The 23,782-nt window shown below is 44.5% G+C and overlaps 1 protein-coding gene across 2 annotated transcripts in view; it reads left to right on the forward strand.

Moving 5' to 3' along the window:
- Positions 1–23,782, forward strand: part of POU2F2 (POU class 2 homeobox 2) — a 266,759-nt gene that overhangs the window by 140,378 nt on the left and 102,599 nt on the right. Inside the window, exon 3 of one of the 2 annotated variants that reach the window (XM_029577335.1) lies at positions 23,275–23,387. The exons of the other annotated variant lie outside the window; for it this stretch is intronic. The gene's annotated coding sequence lies outside the window, so the exon portion shown is untranslated. The remainder of the gene's footprint in view (positions 1–23,274; positions 23,388–23,782) is intronic. 2 annotated transcript variants of the gene reach the window in all.

Here is a 23,782-nt window from a genome sequence, read left to right on the forward strand (position 1 = left end):
ACACTAACCACATCCTCTGGCAATGAATTCCAGAGCTTAATTGTGTGTTAAATGGAAAAGAATTTTCTGACTAGTTTTAAATGTGCTACTTCTAACTTCATGGAGTTACCCCCTAGTCCTTCTATTATCTGAAAGAGTACATAACCGAGTCACATCTACCCGTTCTAGACCTCTCAAGATTTTATAGACCTCTATCATATCCCCCCTCAGCCATCTCTTCTCTAAGCTGAACAGCCCTAACCTCTTTAGCCTTTCCTCATAGGGGAGCCATTTTGGTTATCATTTTGGTTGCCCTAGATGAAATTTCACATTATGATTTGTTTTCTGGGCTAAGGGTTCTCTATTCTAAATCTGTTGCTTTCCCCATGGATGATTCTTTACCTCGTGTGTGGGGTTCCAACTTTCCTTTCAGGTGGGCTGAGGATTTATTTTGTTTACTTGAGCTTTAAGCTACCTAGGACATTTCGGTCTATATTTATAATCTTAATATTCATACAGTCATTAGTGATCTGAAATCCTTATTGGCAAAGTGGCAAAAAGTGCCTCTCTATTTGGCAGGTGTGGGTTAGTTAAAATGGTTATTTTGCCTTCGATTTTGTATTCCCTTCAAATGGTCCCTTGTTGGGTAAAACAAGATGATATTAATATTTTCAGATCAGCTGTTGTGTGTTTTCTTTGGAGAGGGAAAAGGGTTGGAAATAGTTATGCAGTGTTAACTCTAGATAAACAATTACGTGGACTAAATGTGTCTGATTTGAGATGGTATAATGTGGCTTGTCAATTGAGGCTAATTGCAGTCATATTGTTGAATCTTAATAAAAATAATGTGATCGCCTTCATTCCAAGAAAGATCATCTCTATAATTAACCTGCTACATTAAAGAGTGTTTGTGGCCCCCCCCCCCCCCCCTTCCCATCAGTATCAGTTGAGTCAGTTATTTGTATCACTGGGGAAAACCTGGAGATGGGTGCATGCATTTTTGGGGGTTATCTCCTAATGTATCCCCGTTTTTATAGATTGTTGATAATACTCAATTCCCTTTGGGGTTAGATTTCGTCTCTTTCACATTTGGAGAAATAAAGGATAGGACAAGTTTTGGAAGATTTCTTTCCGGGCTCCACTGATCTTTTATCTTTTCAGGAAGTGAGGAATCCGCTGAATATTCCCAATACTCAGATACTCATTTTTAGGGAATATTTGCAAGTGAGACATTTCATTTTGTCTACTGTGTGAGGAGGCGTAGCAGGTGCTATTTTGGAGGACTTGGATTATTCTCTTTTTGGTACTTTTCAATTGTATAAGATAACATGGTGGTATAAAAAGTTGCAGGGTAATGTTAAAATATTGCATTTAACTGATTTGGCTTCTTAATAGTCCGAGGATTTAGGTGTGTGTGCTTTCTGCTTTAGACCTGCAGAAATGTTTCACTTTGTATAAGTTACTGTCTGATGTTTATACTAGAGAAACTCAATTTAAGATTTTATACAGGGCTTATCTTGACAGGGTTAGAGGCTTTAAGTTCCATCTCTTTGATTCCCCTCCTTGTTCTAAATGTCACATAGACATTGGTGCACCAAGCTAGAGTCATTTTGGTCTGAGGTTTTGTCTAGAATTGTGAGAATGGTTGGGAAGAAAATCACTTATAGGGCTTCAGTGATACTGCTAGGACCTGTGAGTGAGTTGGATAATCTTAGTGCTGTGTTTTGTTTTTACTTGGCAGTTTTGTTGGCCCAAAAAGGCTATTTAAACAGTTTGGGTAGAAGTTTATTCACCTACTACTCTGTTATAGCAGCAGCTTATGGTGACCTGTTTTATGATAAAATCTTCTTTATTAAGGAATAAACACAGAGGAACAAATACTGAACAAGCTGAAACAGCGTACATCAATATTTCCACATCAAAGTGGTAATAGACATGTTCATTTTTAGCCCCCTACCCTCTCTCCCAGAGCAATTTCCCCAAATATACAGATGCTAAAAGTGAGTCCAAGGCACATTTTGTTTTTTTGTGTGTCCAGGCCTTGTACCAAACAGACATAAATGCATATATTCAACTTTAATTATATCCCCTAACCCCCCTCCCCCCCCCCCCAAAAAAAAACGCTCCCATCCCACAGACCATCAGCCACCAGGGCAGAAGTGGCTTGAGAGCCGCAAACAGGCCTGAGTTTCAGGATATCTACAATGAATGTGCAAGAGATAGATTTGCATTCACTGCTTCCATTGTGTGCAGATTATCTCATGCATATTCATTGTGGATATCCTGAAAAACTGACTTGTTTGTGGCGCTCAGGGATCGATCAGAGTTGGCCACCCCTGCACTAGGGTATCCTGGCACTAATAGCCTTGTCATGTTGAGAATGGTGAACTATTTAATAATGCTTTTCTACATCTGAAAATGGGGACTTCTCCATTGAAGCAGGAGGACCTTGCGATTGTGGGACCTTTTTTTATTTTTGCTGTACTTTGCCTATGGAGTCTGTCATCTATTGCATTTTTTGTGACAATGTATAGCTAATTCTATGGATTGGCTGTGGTTGTGGAGGGTTTTGTGTGTGTGGGTGTGTTATTGATTTAATTGTTATTGTGAGAAGAAATTAAAAATTTCATCAAGAGAATATTGGTCTGCAATTTTAGCAATTTTATGGCTTATTTTCTGGAATAATGTTACAGGCTGCTTTATGTCTCTTGAATGAATAAAGTTTAAAAATTAAAAAAAAACAAACCCAAAACATGTTTACAAACACCAAAGGTACAGCAAAGCCACTCTTACCTTGTGCGTCTCCAGTAGTGATTGTTGAGTTCCTTGGCCGGATGGCCGTGGTCCCCTACCTGAACCCGCGACGGCGACCCGCCGCGGCAGCATCGGGGGAAGCTGTTAGAGCCCGGTCCCCGTCGTTCCCGCGCACTGACGCGGGTCCCCGGGGTGGCCGCTGGGCTGGGAGCCGTCCCTGCTTCTCCCTCGCGGCATCAGGCAGCTCTCCTCCACGGCCCGAGATCCAAGATGGCCGCCACCATCTTAGGTGCGAGGCTGCGCCTCCTTCCGAGATTTAAAGGGACCTCACCCCTTTAAGTGACCACAGCTGATCCTTATGAGCCAGAGCAGAGGAAGTATATAAGGAAACTTCCTCTGCTCATTCTTTGACTTGGCAACATCCTTCCAGCGTTGTTTGAGTCTGCTCGCTTCGGTGAGTCTTCTTGTGCCTTGGATCCTTGCTTCTTGGTTCCTGTCTCGTCTTAGTGATTCCTGGTTTCTGACTTCGGATTGGCAAGCGGTGATTCCTGGTGTGTGACTTCGGACTGGCAAGCGGCAATCCCTTGGTGTGTGACCTCGGCCTGGTAAGCGACGACCCTCTGGCACTTGACCTCAGACTTTCTCTGGACCATCATCTCCAAGGGCCCACCTAAGTCCCAGCGGTCCGGGTCCCTACGGGCTCCTCCCGGGGGGACCGCGGGCTTCCAGTGGCGGAGACTCAGTTGTCTTCTCGACGTCAAGACTCCTCGTCTGCCTCCACAGCCACCTCAGTCTCCAGTGCCGAGGGTCAGCTGGTCGCATCTTCTGTTCTGCCTCGCCACCCGACGGGAGAACCTACGGATCCACCTTCTAAGGTATACCATCCTCCCGTTGGTCCAAGGGTTCACAAGCCTGAGCATAACAGTAATATTTCCAAGTTGTCCATTTTTTCATGTAATCCAGTTAGTCTTGACATTCAATGATGGATTTAGGATTTTGCCACTCCAAGGCACTATTGTTGTTGTCGTGCCCTCTGCTCCCCCACCTCTATAATGTTGGACAACAAGGAGTAGAAAGTCTTACGACACAGTCCCACAGTTTCCTGCAGTTACTCAGGGGTAGATTATGTGGAAAAAAAAGTGAAAATTTCAGAAAAATATTGACAAACGTCTATTGTTATAAAATAGTCATTTTTACAACCTTGCTTGTGTCTGTATAATTTATTTTCTTTTTGTTGGGTGAGGAAAAGGGATCTCAAATATCAATACAGGGAGGAGATCTCAAGGATGGGGAGAAGATGGGATCTCAGGAATGGTGAGAGGGATGGGGGAAGGAGTCTGAGAAGGAAAGAGGATGGGGAGGAAGATCAGAAATTTGGATGGGGGAAAAGAGGAGGAAATCAGAGGTTATTGGAGGTGAGTCCAAAGATCTGGGCGAGGGGAGAGGTAGGAATAATGCTTCCAGGATCTGGAGTGTAGAATCCAAGATCAAGGAGATGTAACATAGCTCCAACATTGAGTTCTGGCATAGTCTCTGGCCAAGGCCCCTTGTTTACTTCCTGGTTGGCTTTAGCCTCTCTTCACTTCCTGGTTTTTTAGGCTCAGCACCCTGGACTTTCTGTGGCTCACCCTGATTATGTCATTGAACTCATTTCTGTTGGATGATGCCTGAGCAACAGGTTCTGAGTCTTTGAGCTTTGGATCCTGCTGCCTATCTTGATCTTTGCCTGTTCACTGATCTCCGCCTTGTCTGCTATCTGCCTTGGCCTCAGGCTGTTTTCAGACCTTGCCCTTGCCTGCCGACTGCCTTAACCTCTGCCACTTCTTCGGATTTTCGCCTCCTCTGGCCTGGTTGTGGCCTGTCACCTGTCTGCTGACCTGTTCACAGAGTGGACCTTCTCCCTGTGCCACATGTCCAACTCTGACCAGTCCGAAAGGGCTCATGGAGCAGTCGGAGGACTGCCTCTGTTACAGGAGAGATGATTTGGCATTTGACTTGCAGTGTGGGGTGGAGGTAGGTGTCCCTACCATGCTCCAGTCCTGCCCCCCCTTGCATCCAATCTCTAACCTCCCACCAAATCTGGCATACTCACACACAGCACCAATCTCTCCTCTCTCACAGAGAGACACACCCTAGCTTATCCCCTCTCATCCCCAGCCTCTTTTCTCACCCCTTCCAGCCACCCCAAAATGACCCCCCTTTGCTTTTTGTTCTCCAGGCTGTCCCTAAATGATAAGAGGGGAGGAGCTGTAATAGGGAGCAGAGCAGCTCTCCTTTGCTGTGTTGTGTCTGCTCTAGGCTCACGCCACCTTTCCTTCAGCTGCCTGGGAGTGCAGTGGAGGGGCTGGATTATTTATTTATTTAAAATACTTCTAGACCGCTTAGCAATAATTCTAAGCAGTTTACAATTCAGGATTAGGAAGCAGAAGGCTGTTCTGTGCTGAGTTCTGAGTTCTGCTTTTCAGCTGCAAATGAAGATTTGCAGCTGAAAAGCAGCAAATCTTCAGCCAGCCTGCTGCCCCCAGATTTTTGCCAGTCTAGGCATAGGCTTGTGTGCCTGTTGACAAATCCATGCCTTCTGATGTTTCGGCTGTAGCTTTCATCTGGGCAGCAATACAACATGTATGAGCAAGAATTCTCCACATGTATACTATATCTGTCAAGCTTCTTTGTGTAATCATGACAAAACTGTATCATATGAGAGGGACAAATCTTATTAAACCCAATCTATACAAAATATATTAAAAAATGTCCTGTTATCCACAATTTTATTTAATATAAGGAAGACAGTATCAGAATGACTGTGCTTGTGGTGTAATCCACTGTCTCTTTGCCCGCAAAGGTGGAGGGAGCTTCCGTTGTTAAAGGTTCTTTGTGTACCATGCAATGTGACTACCACTGTATACAAGTCAGCCTTTTTCATGGCTGCTTCTAGATCTGGAATTATGTTTCCTATCCTGTGAGCATTGGTGCACATAATTTTCCAGCTGTTGCCTTTTTTTCCCATTTCTCTTAAGTCTTGTTAACCCATCCTCGACAGTCCTAGTTTAAAGCTCTCCTCAGTCGATTTTCTCTGCTCAGCAGGCCTTGGAACATCATCCCATGGCCCTGGAAGCTAAAACACTCTTGTAGACACCATCTATGCAGCCATTCATTCATCTCCATAATAGGAGCTTTCCCGCCAGGATTTTTATCCTTGAATGGGAGAACTGAGGAGAATACCACCAGTGCAGATATCTGCAGATATCTGCTTCATCCTCTCTCAGAGCCATGAAGTCACTTTTAATTTGTTCTATGTGGTACTTAGCAGTATCATTCATGTCATCATGGATGAACAGCGTTAGACAGTAGTCAGTGGGCTAGATTTTTCTTGGCAATCTCTTCATAATGCCTCTGATCTTGGCATCCAGCAGACAGCACGCTTCCCAGTACAGCATGTCTGGTCGACAGATAGATGCCTCCATACCCCTCAGAACGGACTCATCACCACCACTACCCTTTACTTCCTAGTTACAGTGGCTGCTAGATGTTCTCCAGAAAAACTGACTCAAAGCACAGGCTCTATGCCAGTAAATGCATGGTTTGCCAGTACAGGACTGACAAGGCATTAAATTATTCACCAAGAAAAAAACATCCGGTATATTCATTCAATTGTTCAATTGAAGGTATGCACAAAAGTGTTACAAACCAATATTCACAAAAATATCCATAAACATAAAAACTTGCAGGTTGGCATGTTTTAAAATGGAGGAAAAAGACTTCAGATGCCAATTCACAATCAACCACCTTATGAATTGGTTGAAGGGGCAAAATAATTAGTCACAAAAAAACCTTCCTATTAAATAGCAGCACCGTTATAACGTCAATCCATTTATTTTTCCTTTGATTTTCTATTAATTTATGTATTTTCTATATTTTTTTCAAAATTACAAATGGCTGCTATGGCACTGCTTAATTGACCAAAAACCTATCTTTAATTATTCGATTTAAAAAAAAAAAAACTTCGATGCTCAATATAGAATTAGAAAAATCCTTAGGATGTGCTTCTCAATACTTTATCCAGGATACAAAAATTCTTAAATAATACACTTAGCTTAATCCAAAAGTCGCGGTCAACAAAGGCTTTTTACCTAAACAGGCTGCCTCTTGTGTGTAAAGCCAAAAAGAACAAAAAACGTATGAGCTAGAGAAATTTTCTTTACAGAATAAAAAATTCAACTCACTCAAAGCAAAGCCATCTGTGATGTGATATACATTTTATCATGACAGCAACCGTCTACAAATTCAAAGAAAAAGGCTGGTGGCAGTCTTTTCCTCTGTTTTAATACATCCAGATCTGCAAGTTTATGTTTATGGACATTTTTGGGAATATTGGTTTGTAACACATTTGTGCATGCCTTCAAATGAACATAATCACCGGATATTTTTTCTTGGTGAATCCAGTCTGTATATATGGTGGTCTCCTTTTGCTATTCAGTAAGGCATGAAATTATATCTCTGTCTCCCAAAAGGGATCTCCAGAGGCCCTTGGAGCTGGTTTTTGAAGGTATGCTAGATAGGAAACATTTAACTAGGTTGTATATGTTAAAGTTTCCGATTGACTTCCAGGTGTGCTCCTCTGGGCCCATACCTCTCCCAGTCCACAAGAAAGTAAAGGTCTCAAACTGTCTTTGAATGAATTGTTTATTTCTTTTACCTCAATTCTTCCTGACCTTGAATCATTACTGGGGTTGGAGGTGGGAATGGATTACTATGATATTGTTTTAGTGTGCTGCTGTAAGACAGGATAGGCTTGGAATGATTGTGGAAAGTTGGAGTTCAAAGTTCACTATGTTAACCTGTTTACAAATAAGCCTATAAACTTCTGATTTAATTACCAACCTTGAGTCTTTAGGTGTTGAGCTGATACCTAGATCTTCTCTCCTCTCTTGATGATGAGTGGCTCTGTTTAATTCTTCTGGAGTTTCTTTGCTTTTTCTTCATATTGCACTAGCTGAGCATGGATGTTTTGAACTGCTTTTATGCAGCCTAATATTGCAGGATCCTTCAATTGCTATACAGGTACTGGATGGAAATGAGCAAGCAGGCCATAATTAGTATATATTTTTTTTCTCAGAAAAGGAGTGAGTGGCTTTATTGTATTTAGACTCTGCTGTCCAAAGTAGAGTGACCTAATCATTCTGGTGGAAGGTGCATAAACAACACAAGTATACTCCAGGATGTTATAGTTCTTCTCTGATCATTCGTCTTCACTGATAGGCTGTGGACAGATATAGACTAAACCCTCAGTAGTATCATACGTTCCTGCCAAACCTTAGATGTGAACTGCGTTCCTTGATCCAAAACAGTGTTCATGGGAGTCTGGGTAATTTTACCACCTCATTCATAAGAGCAAAAATATGGCCTTAGCTGAGGAGAGTCCCATAACTGGAATGATGTGTGCTATCTGGTAAGTAAGTAAACCACCACTAATACCATGGCGCAACCTGTGATGGTGTCAGTTCTATAATGAAATGCATTGAGATCAGTTTTCAGGGTCAAGATGGAGGTGGCAATGGCACCATTAGTCCCTGAGGCTTGGCATGTAGTACTTGGAACAGGCTCAGACCCTGCAGGATAGAAATTCTTTTACAAATCTTCATTGATTTCTGTTCATTAGAAAGAGATGGTCAGGTTTGTCATCTTTTTTTTTTTTTTGTCCCAAAATGACTAGTCGATGGGAAATCATGACATAGGTGTATATTCTTTAACCATAAAGAGTCCTCTGGAACCTATATGTATTTTTTGATATACAGACAATCCTTCTGCCAAGATAGACCCATTGATCTCCTCAGAATTTTTAAGTTGTACTTTTTGCTTGACAGGTAGATCTGAAGCAGATATGTGTGATTAGCTCTGAATTAACAGTGCTCATAGCTAAATAATCTGGTCTTATAATTGAACTAGGTGAGGGTACATTCACTGCAGACAGCTTCTGGGAGTAAAATGCACAATGGTGAACTACATTCTGTGGTACTGGATATGTCAATTTCAACCTCATATGACTGAGCTGAGGGTCCAGAGTAGCAAGGCAACTATTAAGGAAGTCAGAAGCTTTCTGAAGCCCTACTTTTCAACATAAGGGAATACCTTTCTTTAACAAGGTTGTTACTGGTGAAGCTAGGTAAGAAAATCCCTTGATGAAGCAACAGTAAAAGTTAACAAATCCTTGGACTAGTTGTATCGCTTTGATATCCTTGGATGAGGACCAATCAGCTACTACCTTTTCTTTCTTTTTGTATAGGCCCATGGCCAGTCTAGTCAAGATTTTAATAGTGTTTACCAAATGTTCTCTCCTCTAACTTAGCAAATATCTTTTCTGTCTTAGGTGAACCAGAACTAAGAACACACAATGTTAATTTTTTGCAAGGTCATCTTGTAATCAAAGTTCTTTTTTTGGCGAAACATTTCACCAAATTTTGAGTTCCAACAAATACAAAAGTTCTCCTTTCATTGCAGGGGCTTCTAAAGAACAAAAAAAAAATGAAAATGCAATCTATGTAGATGACGAAAAACTGCTCTGTCATGTCAGAAAAATATGTTAACAACATTAATAAACTACTGGAATATAGAAGGTGCACTGCTGAGTCCAAATGGCATGAACAAATACTCATATTGTCCATAACAGATTTGAAAAGCAGTTTTCTATTCACCACTCTTCTTGACCCACAGCATATTATAAGCACCTTGCAAATCTTGTTTTGCAAAAATGTGTACTGCATGGAGGTGTTCAAACAGTTCATTAATGAACAGTAGCAGATATCTGTTATGGATGGAACTGAGTTTTAGGGCTAAGTAGAAACACACAAGAGCATAAGGAAATATCTTTCTTTGGTATACAGAAGACGGGGAGCTCCTGAAGATATGTAAAAGGTTGGAGCAAGTCATTTTTCCAAGTTATCATTCAGATATTCTTGGAGCTTTGCAACTCAGGTTCTGAAAAAGATTAAAATTATTCCAAAAGAAATTCTACTCCTGGCTGGAGATCAAATAAAGAAGGACATCTGCCATGATTTTTTTCTATTCTATTTTTATACCACCTTTTTCTCCAAAAAGAAATACAAAGCAGTTTACATAATACTTTTTTTTAAAGTACAATGCAATAACAGTTTGTCCCTGAAGCTAAGCTCCCTTTTCCCTACTCTTTATAGGAGAGTGTTTAGGATGCATCCCATAATTATAAATTCCTCTCAGCAATACAATAACATTTCCTAACAGATAATTTAGTATACATTAAAACAAAATTTACTTTACTAAGGGGCCAATATTCAAAGCTAAATGTCTATTTAGCTAACTGGATAAGATTTATCTGGCTAATTTACATAGGATATTCAGCAGCTAGTTATGGCAGAATAAATGTTATCCAGCTAAGTTTAGACCTGCTTTGAGCTACTTACTTGATAAGTATGAATAGTGCTACTTATCTGGCTAAGCTTAACCAAATAACAGCGCTGACCTGATCCGAACATTGCTCTCCCACACCTTACCTGGCTATGTACTTAGCTGGGTATGTGACTTATCCAGATAAGCGGCGGCCACTGATGTAGTCGGATATTCAGCTAGCCATCACTTAGCCGGATAAGTCCTTTTATCTGGCTAAGTAGCATTTGAATATTGCCTCTAAAAAAAACAATAAACAAAGCAAAAAACCGCTCTCGCCGACAATAAAATAGCATTCCCATCATACAAATCAGTCTGCAATAACAAGCAAGTCCAGTCCCTTCTCATAAATACTAGCTCCAAAACCCACCTTCTAATCTATAACAAAACGCTTACATATCTCAATCCAACTAAATTGTTATAATTAGTGAAGTTTGGGTGGACCCTTGGACACTATGGCAGCTGACCATGCCCACGGGGGGAAGTCCCGTGAGGGGCCACAGGTCAGGCTCAGCTTAGGACACACAAACACAGAGATTGATCTTTATTAGACAATGTGATGAAGCCACCAGAGGTGGCAGTAGTGAGTAGCAGAAGTAGCCCGGCTGGGCTAGTATCCCTCAGGCTCTGGAACAGCGACTCCTCCAGTAGCAGTGCTGTAGTGGAAAGAACTGAGAATAATGAGTACAGTGGAATATGCACAAAGCCCCAGTATGGAGAACCCAGGATAGGGAGAGTAGGCCTCAAGGAGTGAGTACCTGATCCCTGAGAGCTGAGAGGCTTGAGGTAATGTACTCACACAGCGTTCCACATAGGAGAAGGCAATAGGGCTGGAACGGAGGCAGGCCCTCGAGGAGCGAGTACCTGGTTCCAGGAACAGCTCTGAGGTGAAGATGATAGTACTCAGTGGTGTTGAAGGTAGCGAATCCTTCCAGGCAGAAGAGAAGGTAGGAGCAGGCAGCGAGTCAGGGAACATGGGCCCTCGAGGAGCGAGTACCGGTTTCCTGATAGCGACCTGAAAAGCAAGTGAGGCCCACCGAGAGCGGGTACCCCGTTAGCATTAGAGTCCAATGGAAATGGAGAGGCAGAGTAGCTGGGTATGGAGAGCAAATCCCATCCGTAAGATTCCCCTTGCTAACTCAAAGGCTAGCAAACATTGTAGGCTTTAAATATCCGGACAGCGTGACATCATCACAGGGGATGTCCCTGAGGTTCGCGCCAAGTAGGAAATAAGAGTGAGGTCTCGAGGCGCGCGCGCACCTAAGGTACCCGGAGCATGGCGGGAGGCAGCGCCCAAGCCGGTCTGGGGCGCCGGAGAGGATGGCAGGCAGACGCCGCGGAAGCCAGGCATCCATCCATAGCAGAGGAGGTGCAAAGAAAGAAAGGTAGGTGAGTGAAGCTGTCAGGAAGGACGGTTGCAACAGTACCCCCTTCAAAGGGCGGTTTTCCTCTGCAGGGTACCAGGTTTTTGTTTCCAAGGATGCGAGAGATGAAACTGATGGAGCATCTCTTTGTCAAGGATATTAGCCAGAGGTTCCCAAGAATTTTCTTCGGGGCCAAAACCTTCCCATGAGAGAAGGTATTCCCAGGTTTTGCCTCCTTTGCAGACATCAAGAATGGCTTCGACCTTGTATTCTAGGTCATCTTCTGCATTGATAGGAGATGGTTCCTGAGATTTGGAAGAGAATTCACTGATGATGAGTGGTTTCAGAAGTGAAACATGAAAAGCGTTATGGATGTTCAATCCAGGAGGGTAACTTCAGACTGTAGGTAACATTGCCAAGACGTCGGACGATTGAAAATGGTCCAACATAGCGAGGAGCAAATCGAGAGGAGAATAACTTCAGTCTAAGGTGCTTAGTGGATAGCCAGACTTTGTCACCAGGTTGAAAGACAGGCACTTTGGAATGATGAGCGTCATAAAACCTTTTGGCTCGATCACTCGCTTTGAGTAGCATTGCTTTCATCTGAGTCCATAATTGATGGATTTCTTCAGCAGTGGATTGAGCTGCTGGGGACGTCACTGAGAGCTTCAGTGGAAGTGGCGGTGATGGTGAACGTCCATTTACCACTTCAAATGGTTTTGATCCAGTTGATGTTGCTGGATGAGAATTAATGGCGAATTCAGCCCATGGTAACGGTTCGGCCCAGTTATTCTGACGGCAACTCACATAGGCCCGAATGAATTGTTTCAGGGTCCTGTTCATCCATTCTGTTTGGCCATTGGATTGAGGATGATAGGCAGATGTATAATCTAGAGAGATGTCGAAGAGTTTGCTACAGGGCCTTCCAGAATCTTGCCGTGAACTGTGATCCTCGATCCGAGGACTATGTGCTTCGGTAGGCCCGTGGAGGTGAAAGATATGGACATGAAAGCTTCGCAAGTTCCGAGGCTTGAGGGTAAGCCAGGCAGTGCCACGAAATGGGCCATCTTGCTGAAAGCAGTCGACTGTGACCCAGATGGTATTCATACCTCCAGAAAGGGGGTAGATCGACTACAAATCAGTAGCGATATGCTTCCAGGGCATGTTCCAGGAGCTGGAAGCGGTTGCAACAAATCCCAATGGTTGGCCAGAAGTAGGTTTGTGCTTGGCGCCATTTGGCACAAGATGCCACATAGGAGAGTGTATCTTCCTTATAGTTGGCCACCAATAATACTGCTGTAGCTTCGCAGGGTACGGCGTTGACCGGCTGGCCAGCCAGCTTGGAATCGTGGCGCCCAACTAGAGCACTTTCTTTCTGAGATGCTTTGGCATGATGGTTTTACTGGGGGTACAGAATGAGTAGCGCTAAGATGACTTTCTTCGGGTCGATAATGTGCTGCGGCTCTTCGGAATATCTCCGAGAGAAAGGAGCGTGATAGGGGCAATCAGCTCTGGTATTCTTGTTTCTTCTCCGGGGTGATATTTGAGCACGAGAGTCAAAGCGGTTGAAAAATAAGGACCATCTAGCTTGTCTATGGTTAAGACATTGCGCATGGCGAAGATACTCTAGATTCTTATAGTCCGTAAACACGTTAATTTGATGTTGAGCGCCTTTGAGCCAAGACCGTCATTCTTCGAATACCAACTTAATAGCCAGGAGATCTTTGTCACCGATCCCATAATTCTTCTCTGCCGGAGAGAAGCATCGGGAGAAGAAAGAGCAGGGACATAAGGACTTGGAATCTCCAGTCTGGCTCAGAACAGCCCCCACACCGACGTCAGAGGCATCGACCTCTACGATGAATGGCTTGTTGGGGTCCGGATGACGTAGGCATGGTTCGTGGAAAAGGCAGTCTTTAAATCTTCGAACACGGAAATGGCCTCTGCAGACCATTTAGAAGCATTGGCCCCTTTCCGGGTCATAGCGGTCAAGGGCATCGTTAAAGAAGAGTAGTTCTGTATAAAGCTTCTATAATAATTAGTGAACCCCAAAAATTGTCTCAGGGCCTTCAGGCTGGTAGGTTGGGACCAATTCTTGATACTTTCTAATTTTTGGGGATCCATCTGGAAGCCATCTTTAGACACAATGTAGCCAAGAAAAGGCATGGAGTCTTTATGGAATTCACACTTGGATAGCTTGGCGTAGAGTTGGTGTTCTCAGAGTCTTAGTAGAACTTGGTTGAAGTCTTCTGAGATATATTCTGAGAAAATATCAGGATGTCTTCTAGGTACACTACGACACTCTTGTACAACAAATCCCGCAGAATGTCATTCATCATGTTCTGGAACACAGCGGGTGCATTGCACAGGCCGAAGGGCTTTACTAAGTACTCAAAATGACCGTCTCGAGTGTTGAAAGCAGTTTTCCACTCGTCACCACTGCGAATTCGGACTAAGTTGTAGGCCCCCTTCAGGTCATGTTTTGAAAATATCTTGGCTCCCTGAAGCCGGTCAAACAGCTTTGAGATTAAAGGCAGGAGGTAACGGTCTTTAATCGTAATCTCATTCAGACCTCGATAGTTGATACAAGGATGTAAAGTTCCATCCTTCTTTCCCACAAAGAAGAATCCTGTGCTGGCTCACGACTTTGAAGGTCTAATGAAACCTTTCTATAAATTCTCATCGATGTACTCGGACATTGATGTTCTCTATTGCAGAGAGTGGAAAGACACGTCCTTTCGGAGGTTCAGTGTTTGGTTTCATCTGAATGGCACAATCATAAGATCTGTGTGGAGGGAGGATGTCAGCAGCTTCTTTGGAAAACACATCACTGAATGATGCATATTAAGGCGGCAGTCCTGCCATCACTGGAGTTGTAGGCATGCAGAGAACAGGAGAAACTTCCTTGAGGCAACTGCCATGACAACCTGGGCCCTAGCGGGAAAGTTCCAAGGAGGACCAGTCGAATTGAGGCTGATGCAACTGCTGCCAGGGTAACCCCAGGATGATAGGGTGCATGGCCTTCTCTAACACAAAGAAGGGGATTGTCTCCGTATGGAGGGCTCCGGTGTGAAGAGTCACTGGTTCGGTGCGACAAGTGACATCAGCAGGCAAAGGCTCTCCATGGATAGATGACAAGAGTAGTGGAGCTTCTAAAGTAACGAGGGGAATCCTCAAATGTTCCACTAGGCGATGAAGTATAAAGTTGCCTCCTGCCCCCGAATCCACAAGGGCAAGAGTTTGGATTGTAGACGGTCCGCAAGTCAGGGAGACTGGTAGAGAGAGCGGAGGAGAAGGCGAGGTAAGGCCTAAGTCCTCCTATAGGACTAAGCCCCGTCCATTTTCCGGACGAATAGGGCATGTTGGGACATCGTGACCAGCTTGTCCACAGTACATACATAAGCCATGCCTCTTCCGAAGTCTTCTCTCTTTTGAAGTCAAATTACTGCGACCAAGTTGCATCGGTTCTTCTCCACTGGCAATAGGTACTGCTGGAACCATCTGTGGTGCAAGTTTAGCTTGAGTCTCCTTCTAAACCGGTCCTTTAGTAGGCTTGAGTTCTTTCACCTTATCACGAAGCTGGTGGTCAATTCTAGTAGCCAAAGCCACTAGTTCATCCAGCGAGTCAGGTGTCCAATGAGCGGCAAGCTCATCCTTCAAGCGGGTATTCAGACATCTGAAGAAGAGAGTTTTCAGCATCTTAGGTTCCCAGCATAATTCTGTAGCAGAGTCTTGAACATCATATTGCAAAATCAGCCAGTGGTCGGTTGGCCTTGCTTCAGGTCTACCAGGTCAGAACCAAGCAACAGTCACTCAAGCAGGATCATCAAAACGGATTTAAATAATTCTAGAAATCCATCAATATCCTGCAGGATTGGATCCTTATGTTCCCACAGCGTTGAAGCCCAAGACCAAGGCCCTTCCATCAAGATAAGATAGAATATAAGTAGTCTTGGTGTAAGCTGTGAGGAAGTATGCAGGTTGCAATGCGAAATGTATGCAGCATTGGTTTAGGAAACCTCTAGTTCTTTGAATCTCTCCAGAGAAACGAACTGGGGCAGCCAGAGGTACCATAGTCTTTATAGTACTTCAGGTAACTGACCTTCATTACTGGAAGTAGCGCCTTGCGTCTTCTGGCTTGTAGCTGATGAAACGCTGAAGTGAGCTTCTCCAGGCATCTTGTTGTTTAGCAATGCGCAGGGCTAGGCCAGGGACGGCCTGTAAGGCATTGAGCTGTGTCGGATCCATGGAGTTAGCAATCTGTTATAATTAGTGAGGTTTGGGTGGACCCTTGGACATTGTGGCAGCTAACCACGCCCATGGGGGGAAGTCCTGTGAGGAGCTGTCAGGCTCAGCTTAGGACACACAGAGATTGATCTTTTATTAGACAATGTGATGAAGCCACCAGAGGTGGCCGTAGTGAGCAGTAGAAGTAGCCCAGCTGGGCTAGTATCCCTCAGGCGCTGGAACAGTGACTCCTCCGGTAGCAGCTCTGTAGTGGAAAGACTGAGAATAATGAGTACAGTGGAATATGCACAAATCTCCAGTATGGAGAACCCCAGGATAGGGAGAGCAGGCCCTCAAGGAGCGAGTACCTGATCCCTGAGAGCTGAGAGGCTTGAAGGTAATGTACTCACACAGTGGTTCCACGTAGGAGATGGCAATAGGGCTGGAACGGAGGCAGGCCCTCGAGGAGCGAGTACCTGGTTCCAGGGAACAGCTCTGAGGTGAAGATGGTAGTACTCACAAGCAGAAGAAAGATAGGAGCAGGCAGTGAGTCAGGGAACATGGGCCCTCGAGGAGCGAGTACCGGTTTCCTGATAGCGACCTGAAAAGCAAGTGAGGCCCCCGAGGAGCGGGTATCCCGTTAGCGTTAAGAATCTAATGGAAATTGGAGAGGCAGAGTAGCTGGATACAGAGAGTGAATCCCATCCATAAGATTCCCTTGCTAACTCAAAGGCTAGCAAACATTGTAGGCTTTAGTAAACAAATGGGTCATCATAGAAAAACGCTCTGGGCCCACCAATATCCGTCTCCACAAGTCCCAGACTCGAAGTGTGGTGTGCAGAGCAAATGCTATATTATCAGTACCCCCTCTAGTCACTTGTGGTTGCCAAGGAAGAGCATCAATTGGGAAACGGCCCAGGTATGCCTGCTCTAGCCTGACCCATTGCGGAATCTCCTTGGTACCGTGAAGAGCAACTAAGGCCCCTAGTTGTGCCGCTCCGTAATACCACAGAAGATTGGGCACCTGTAGTCCCCCTCGAATTTTAGGCTGAAACAAAGTAGCCCTGGCTATCCTAGGAGGGCGCCGCCGCCAGATGAAGTGGCCCAGTATTTGTTGCTAATTTCGAAGCAACATGGGGGAAAGGTATATAGGAATAGTGGTAAAAAAAATATAAGAAACGAGGGAGAACATTCATCTTAATAGCTAATCTACCTAACCAGGAGTGAGAAAGCTCCAGCCACTTCTCCAAGTTATCCCTGATCTTATCGACCAGCGGTCTATAATTTAAGTCATACAGAGAATTAGTGTGCGACCCCAGCCTAACCCCCAGATATTTTAGAGATGTAGCTGCCCATTTAAAGGGAACCGTTGCTGTAAAGTCGGTGACCACTGAGTGTGGATAATGTTAATTAAGGAATTTCCGATTTATCAAATTGATTTTCATGCCAGATCTTGCAGTAAAGGCGCCCAGTTCATCCATAACTCCCTGGAGGGAGCGCCCAGGATCCGTAAGAGTAAACATAACATCATCGACAAAGAGGGATATCTTAAAATGGGCACCTCCCTTGGAAATTCCCTTAACAGCCTCATTGCCTCTGATGTGGATGGCAAAGGGTTCTAAAAAGATAGCAAACAGAAGAGAGGAAAGTGGGCACCCCTGCCTGGTACCCCTCTGAATGGAGAACTGGGGTCCATAGCTGCCATTAACTTTGACTCTGGCTGCGGGATGGTTGTACAGTTTACGAATCCATGTAATAAAAGTTTGCCCAAAACCCATAGCATTTAATGTCTGAAAAAGAAAATCCCAATGAACTAAATCAAATGCCTTTTCGGCATCCAAAGCAAGTAGTATGGCAGGGAGGTTTTCCTTGTGTGCTAGATCTATAATGTCCACAATCCGACGGACATTGTCCGCTGCCAAGCGTCCCTGTACGAAACCCACTTGATCATTATGTATAATCCCCAGTAAGACCCCATTCAGACGGGCAGCTAATATCCTAGCCAGAATTTTTAAATCTATGTTGATTAGGGAGATCGGTCTGTATGAACTAACACTGTGTGGGGTCTCTTCCAGGCTTAGCAAGGAGCTGTTATGCCAGCAGTGTTTGCGTCCTTGGAGAGCTCGGAGCTTTCTAATAGGAATTAATCGCTTGGGTCAGAGGCTCAACCAGTGAAAGAGCGAACTTAAGGTAATAGGTACCCGTGAAGCCATCCATCCCCGGTGCCTTTCCAGGTTTTAGTTTCTGAATAGCTGCTAGCACTTGGGGAACAATGGGCTTGTCAAGGACTTCTTTTTGCAGAGGGGTAATTTGAGGTAACGGAGTACCCTTCAGATAGTCACCAATGTTATCAGGGAGTATGGAAGTTTCCTGGGAGTACAAATGGGCATAGAAATCCGTGAAGGATTGGCGTATTTCTTCTGAGGATGTAACTACCTGCCCCTGGGAAGTTGATATTTTAGCTATTATTGTCTGGGCTTGCGCTGCCCGTAACTGTCTAGCCAATAGCTTGCCTGCTTTGTTCCCCCCTTCAAAATACTGCTGCTTTAGGAGCATGAGAGAATGACTAATAGCCGAATCTTCTAATGATCGGAGCTGAGTCCGAACCGCTGAAATTTCTTTGAGAAGCTTCTCTGACTGAGAACTACTATGCCTCCGGGTTAAGTCAGTAAGTTCTAGTAAGACGGCACCTCTGAGCCTCCCGCTCTTTATTACAGTATGCTGCTCTGGCAATGCATGATCCTCGTATCATGGCCTTAGAGCATTCCCAAACTGTAAGGGGTGATATGCCTTCCATTTGGTTTACATGAAAAAACTCTGTAATCTGTGCTGATAAAGATGTTATAAAGGTAGGATCTTTAAGAAGGCTATCGTTGAGCCGCCAGGTGCGAAGTCCTCCACCTGAATCACCCAGTTTGCAAACTATCCAAATGGGGGCATGGTCTGACCATGTGATATTATCAATATCTGCATGTTGCACCCTCGGTTGCAAAGTGGTTGAGACAAAAAAATAATCGATGCGTGTATAAGTAGAGTGAGGGCAGGAGTAAAACGTATAAGAGCGGGGAGTTGTTCAAATCTAGAACGCCACATGTCTACCAGACCCCACTTCTCCATTACCCCATGCCAAGCGCATCTAGCCTCCTGGTGTGATGGCGTGCCCGAGCTGGAGTCCTTAGCTGGGTCCATAACAAAATTAAAATCCCCCCAACTATCAGCTCCCCCTCTGCATGTTGCTGTAACAGGTTATGTAGCCGTTTAATAAAAGTCACCTGGTGATGGTTAGGAAAGTACACATTAAGAAGAGTGAAAATTCGTTTATCAATTTTGATTTTGTTAATGAGAAATCTACCCCCCGGGTCAGTCACCACTTCGACCTGCTCGTGTACAAATGAAGAGGAGAACAAAATACCCACCCCCGCGTACCTCTGTTCAGTTGTGCTGGCGGCCCACCAGGTGATAGGAAATTGTGGGAAAGCTAGTAAATGCTCATGTTTCTTTCGAACATGTGTTTCTTGAAGAAAAATAATCCCGGCTGCCTGCCTTTGAAGCTCCCGCTTAAGAAGCTGCCGCTTTTGGGGGGAATTAAGACCTTTTACATTAAGGGATATCAATTTGGTCGCCATTAAGAAACGGTGTTGCGTGCATCCATCTATACCCCCAGAGTAGATAGTGCCAAACACCCTCCAACCCTCATACAATGTGCCTCCATTTGTGAGTATAAGCCTCTGTCTGTCCACTCATCCCATAAAAAAAGGAGCTAGTTTGGTTGATTCTGAGGCCTAGACATCCTGCCGTATCCCAAGTCCCGCTGTAGGATACTTGACTCCTAGGGGCCTGGAAACTCGTAATGTGAAGAATTATATGATAACCCCCCTAATTGTGAAGAACAACCTGAGAATAGTATAAATACATTAGAACATAAGAATATGAAACAAACAGTTCAACCCAAAGCCAATCAAAAACAGTCAACGCCTGTGGCAAACCTGGCGAGGAAACCTCATCCTTCAGGTCGTATAGTACAAATGAACCTCTGCAAAAAGAGTTAGCTCCAGTTCATCCTTGATCAGAGTTTTGAGATTTGGTTCGCTCTGTTTGGCGATGTGAGCCTTTTACCTCCTTTTCCTGCCCTCTGCCACCGTGGTGCTGTGTGAGGAGCAGAAACCGCCCATGGTTAGCATTGGAAAAGGAAACTGGCAGCTGAGCCTTGAGAAAAGCTGCTTTTGCCTCTACTAAGGAGGTAACCCGATGGTTGACCCCCTGATAAGTAAAGGACAAGCCAAAGGGGTATGTCCAACGATAGCGTATATCCTTGTCTCGTAGTGCTGCTGTTACCTCTCTCAAGTCAAATCTCTTTTGAGTGTGATCGGTGCCAGATCTTGATACAGAGAAATATGGTGATTGTTCCAGGTGATATTCTTCAGTTGCCTTGCCTCATTCAATATATGTTCCTTGAGAGGATAGCTGGTAAAGCACAATACTATATCCCGAGGCTGCTGATCTCTACGTGGTCCCAACGCTCTGTGAGCTCGCTCAATTCGTATTTTTGTGTTGGGCTCTGCTGCTCCCCCCGGGGCATCTTCTCCTTTATTTAGAATAAAAGTACAAATCTGTGTCGCAACAAGTTGTGCATCCGCGAAATCCAGGGTTTCCGGGACTCCCTGGATCCTCATTATTCCGCCTGCCCCGGTTCTCTAAATCCTCGAGTTTGTCTTGAATCGATTTAAAGTCAGCAGCTGTAGCTTCTTGCTGAGTTACCAATGTGTTTATCAGGTCCCCATGGCCGTTCAACATGATTTCTACTTCATCCACACGGTACCCATGGCTGCCAGGTCATCTTAAGGTCAACCACGGACGCCATGATATCAGCCTTATACTGCTTCAGGTCGGATCTCAATTCTATAAACCATCTTCTTGCCTCCTCTCGGGTGAGTAAAGAAGTGGATGTACCCTCTCCCGAGTCTCCCAGCTCGTGTGCGCTTTCCTCCACTTCTTCCGAATCAGAAGGCTCTGGATCCTGAGAATCAGCGCCATCTTGGTCCGTGCCTGCTGAATTTTTCCCGTATGAAAATTTGCGGAGATCGGTCGGTCTCTGTTTGCTGGTCATCGTAAAAGTCTGATTAATATGGTTGAAAGCCTCAGGTTGCGTTCCGCCGAAAAAATAGAAATTATTTTTGTGATTTTTTTGGGGGTTTTTAGGCCTGGAGGAGGCGGAGCAGAGCCGACGTGCGTCCTCTCACATGGAATGCGAACAGCGCCCCCCCCCACATTGTAGGCTTTAAATATCTGGGCAGCGTGACGTCATCACAGGGGGATGCCCCTGAGGGTCACGTCACGTAGGAAATAAGAGTGAGGGCTGCACGGCGCGCACGCCCTCAGGTACCAGCGGAGCATGGCGGGAGGCAGTGCCGGAGAGGACAGCAGGCAGATGCCGTGGCAGCCAGGCGTCCGTCCATAGCAAGAGGAGGTGCAAAGAAAGAAAGGTAGGCAGAGTGAAGCCGTCAGGAAGGGACGGTTGCAACAATTGTAAATTTCGCCTCAGCTATACCTGTAACTATTAGTTGCTCCCAAAGAGGCAACTTCCTTTGAGCTCGCTTCTCTGGGAGTGATCTGCCCCCAATGCAGCTCTTTTCTTGAAGGCAGCCACTATTGACATCATTGGAGGGGGTGGAATCTCCACAGCACTGAGACCAGAGCACCAACAGGCAATGGCTGGAACATCAGCTGATAAGCCGATGGGCTCGGTGGATGGAAGTCCCCTTCTTATTACCATTGCTGCTGTCCAGATGCAAACACCCTCCTAGAGTGGCCCCCCTTCTAGAAGTTGGCTGCTGATGAAATCACTGGAGGGGTGAGGCCTCTGCAGCACCAGGACTGAATCACCAGTAGACCATGACTGGAACTAGTAGCTGCCCGGGATCACCAGGTGACCTTACCAACTACATCACAAAATGCTGTACACTTAATAGATAGCTCTGAGGTACTTTATACTGCCACTCCACAGAGTTACTTTGGTTGGCTGAAGTCAGAAGGGTGAAAGATTTTCCTTCCTAAGTCCAGTTTGCAATTTTGGCTGCAGAGACCGACAAGATAGATCCTTGTCTCCAAGCAATTACTTGGTCATACTGCTCTAATGAGACCAACCTCAGAATGATTGATAAACATGGAGCATGGATCAAGTCAAAACAAATTGATTTTTGACGTGCCTCTGTGGTGTTTATTATGACTATGGTTGTTTCCAGGCCCACTGGTCCAGAAGATGAGGCAGAACCATCAACTGTTTCTTCTGGAATCAAGGATTCCTTATATTTCACTGGAATCCACTGTTACTGAGCAAAGGTGGCATCCACGAAACTGGCAGAAGCTGAAGACTTGATCATAGCCTCCTGCTGGACCTCCCTTCCCTTCCAAGAGCTGCATAGAGACTTCCAATGGATTTTAAAACTCTGCCCCTATCCAACCTTCTCTGCTATGTTGGGACTGGCAGTTTCCCACCTCTGGTCCCTCCAGTTACTGGGTCTGATAGAAGAAGAAACCAATCGATGGCTGGCTTGCCTGCAGTAACAGCAGAGATCTGTCTAGCAGTGGTGTTTCTTCCTGGCTAGAGGTAGATCTCTGGATGCTCAGTAGGAGCCTCAGACACAGATGAGGCAGGAGTTGGGTCTGGTAATTCCTGATCTCTCTCTCAGGGATTCTGCAAGGCATCCCCTAGTTTACTTTACTAGCCAAACCCCCTCTGAAATGAAAGGGAAGACCTGGCTCATTCCACTGGAGGTCCGATACCCACCTGCAAAATTCAGAAGCATACACTGACTTTTGCTTTATATTCATTAAAATGATTTCTATGAATAACAATGTCAGATTCCCCAAAATCTTGAAAATTCATAATGATGAATTGTTCAAAGTAGTCCAGTAATAGGAGGGAATGGACCAAACCAGAGAGTCTTTAGTTAATATTCTAATTACCAAGCCCTCCTTTGTAGTCTGTGAATAATAAATATTGAGCTGCAAGCAGAACAGGCGACTCTGATAGGGAACCCCTTAAAATGTATTTTATCAAACTTAACAGAGAACAGCACTGAAGAGTTCAAGCAGGGGTGAAGATCCCACATGGCGTAGTTCACTAACTCTTTGTTCAAACTTTTAATTCCCCTGATGCAGGCATTTTGCTGAAACGTCGGCCGATGTTGGGACTGAATCATAGTGTTCAGTACATGTTTATTAACTTTGGAGATATCACTTGGTACAATTGATTGTTAACTTGGATTTATGTTTTTAAGAGTAGCATTTCTACATGAACTTTGCACACTTTGCATATTAGAAGGGGTAAATGATAGATTTTAGAGGGTTTTGCAGGCATTACATACCTGAGCCCTTGAACTGTCTGATACTCCTGTGTATTGTTTAAACATTTTCAGTATAAAATGTTTAAATAGTAGTTATAAGTTTGCATTCACGCCACTTTTTTTTAAGATACATTGTTCAGTAACTGCTAGTTTAGGCCCCATAACAAGTTCATCTTTTGTTCCAGGTGGTGAAACTAGCTTTGCATATTCTGAATAGCAGCTATCAGGTCCTTTGTCATGTTCGGCCTTCATTGCTGCATGTTTTTGCAGAGTGCTTCCTGTGCAATTCCAGTGTGAGGTGAGCAATAATAATAATGCTGCATTGCTGCTGTGTTCAATGATAGCGTTGCCTTGTTAACATGCTCTTTTTTTCTGAAGAAAGACAACTAGGCTTTCTCTGTGGGTGTGAGTGTGTCTCCTCACCCCCACCCCAAATAACCTTTGGACTGAATTTTTAAGGGAGTTATGCGCAGCAGGTTTCTTGTTTTTTTGATGAGTGCTATGCCATTCTCATTGACTGGTGCTACTGTCTTATCATTGACATCATGGTGGATATTGCACTGCGCTGGTTTGATAAGTTTGCTGAATGTTTTATAATATGTAGATGTTGACTGTGTTGAATTGATGTTGATAACTTTGTAGCTTAGCATAATGAGTGGATGTTGATGAGTCTAGATTTAATGAAGTCCATTT

The sequence above is a fragment of the Rhinatrema bivittatum genome, chromosome 14, assembly GCF_901001135.1.
Source record: "Rhinatrema bivittatum chromosome 14, aRhiBiv1.1, whole genome shotgun sequence".
Classification (NCBI taxonomy): domain Eukaryota; kingdom Metazoa; phylum Chordata; class Amphibia; order Gymnophiona; family Rhinatrematidae; genus Rhinatrema; species Rhinatrema bivittatum.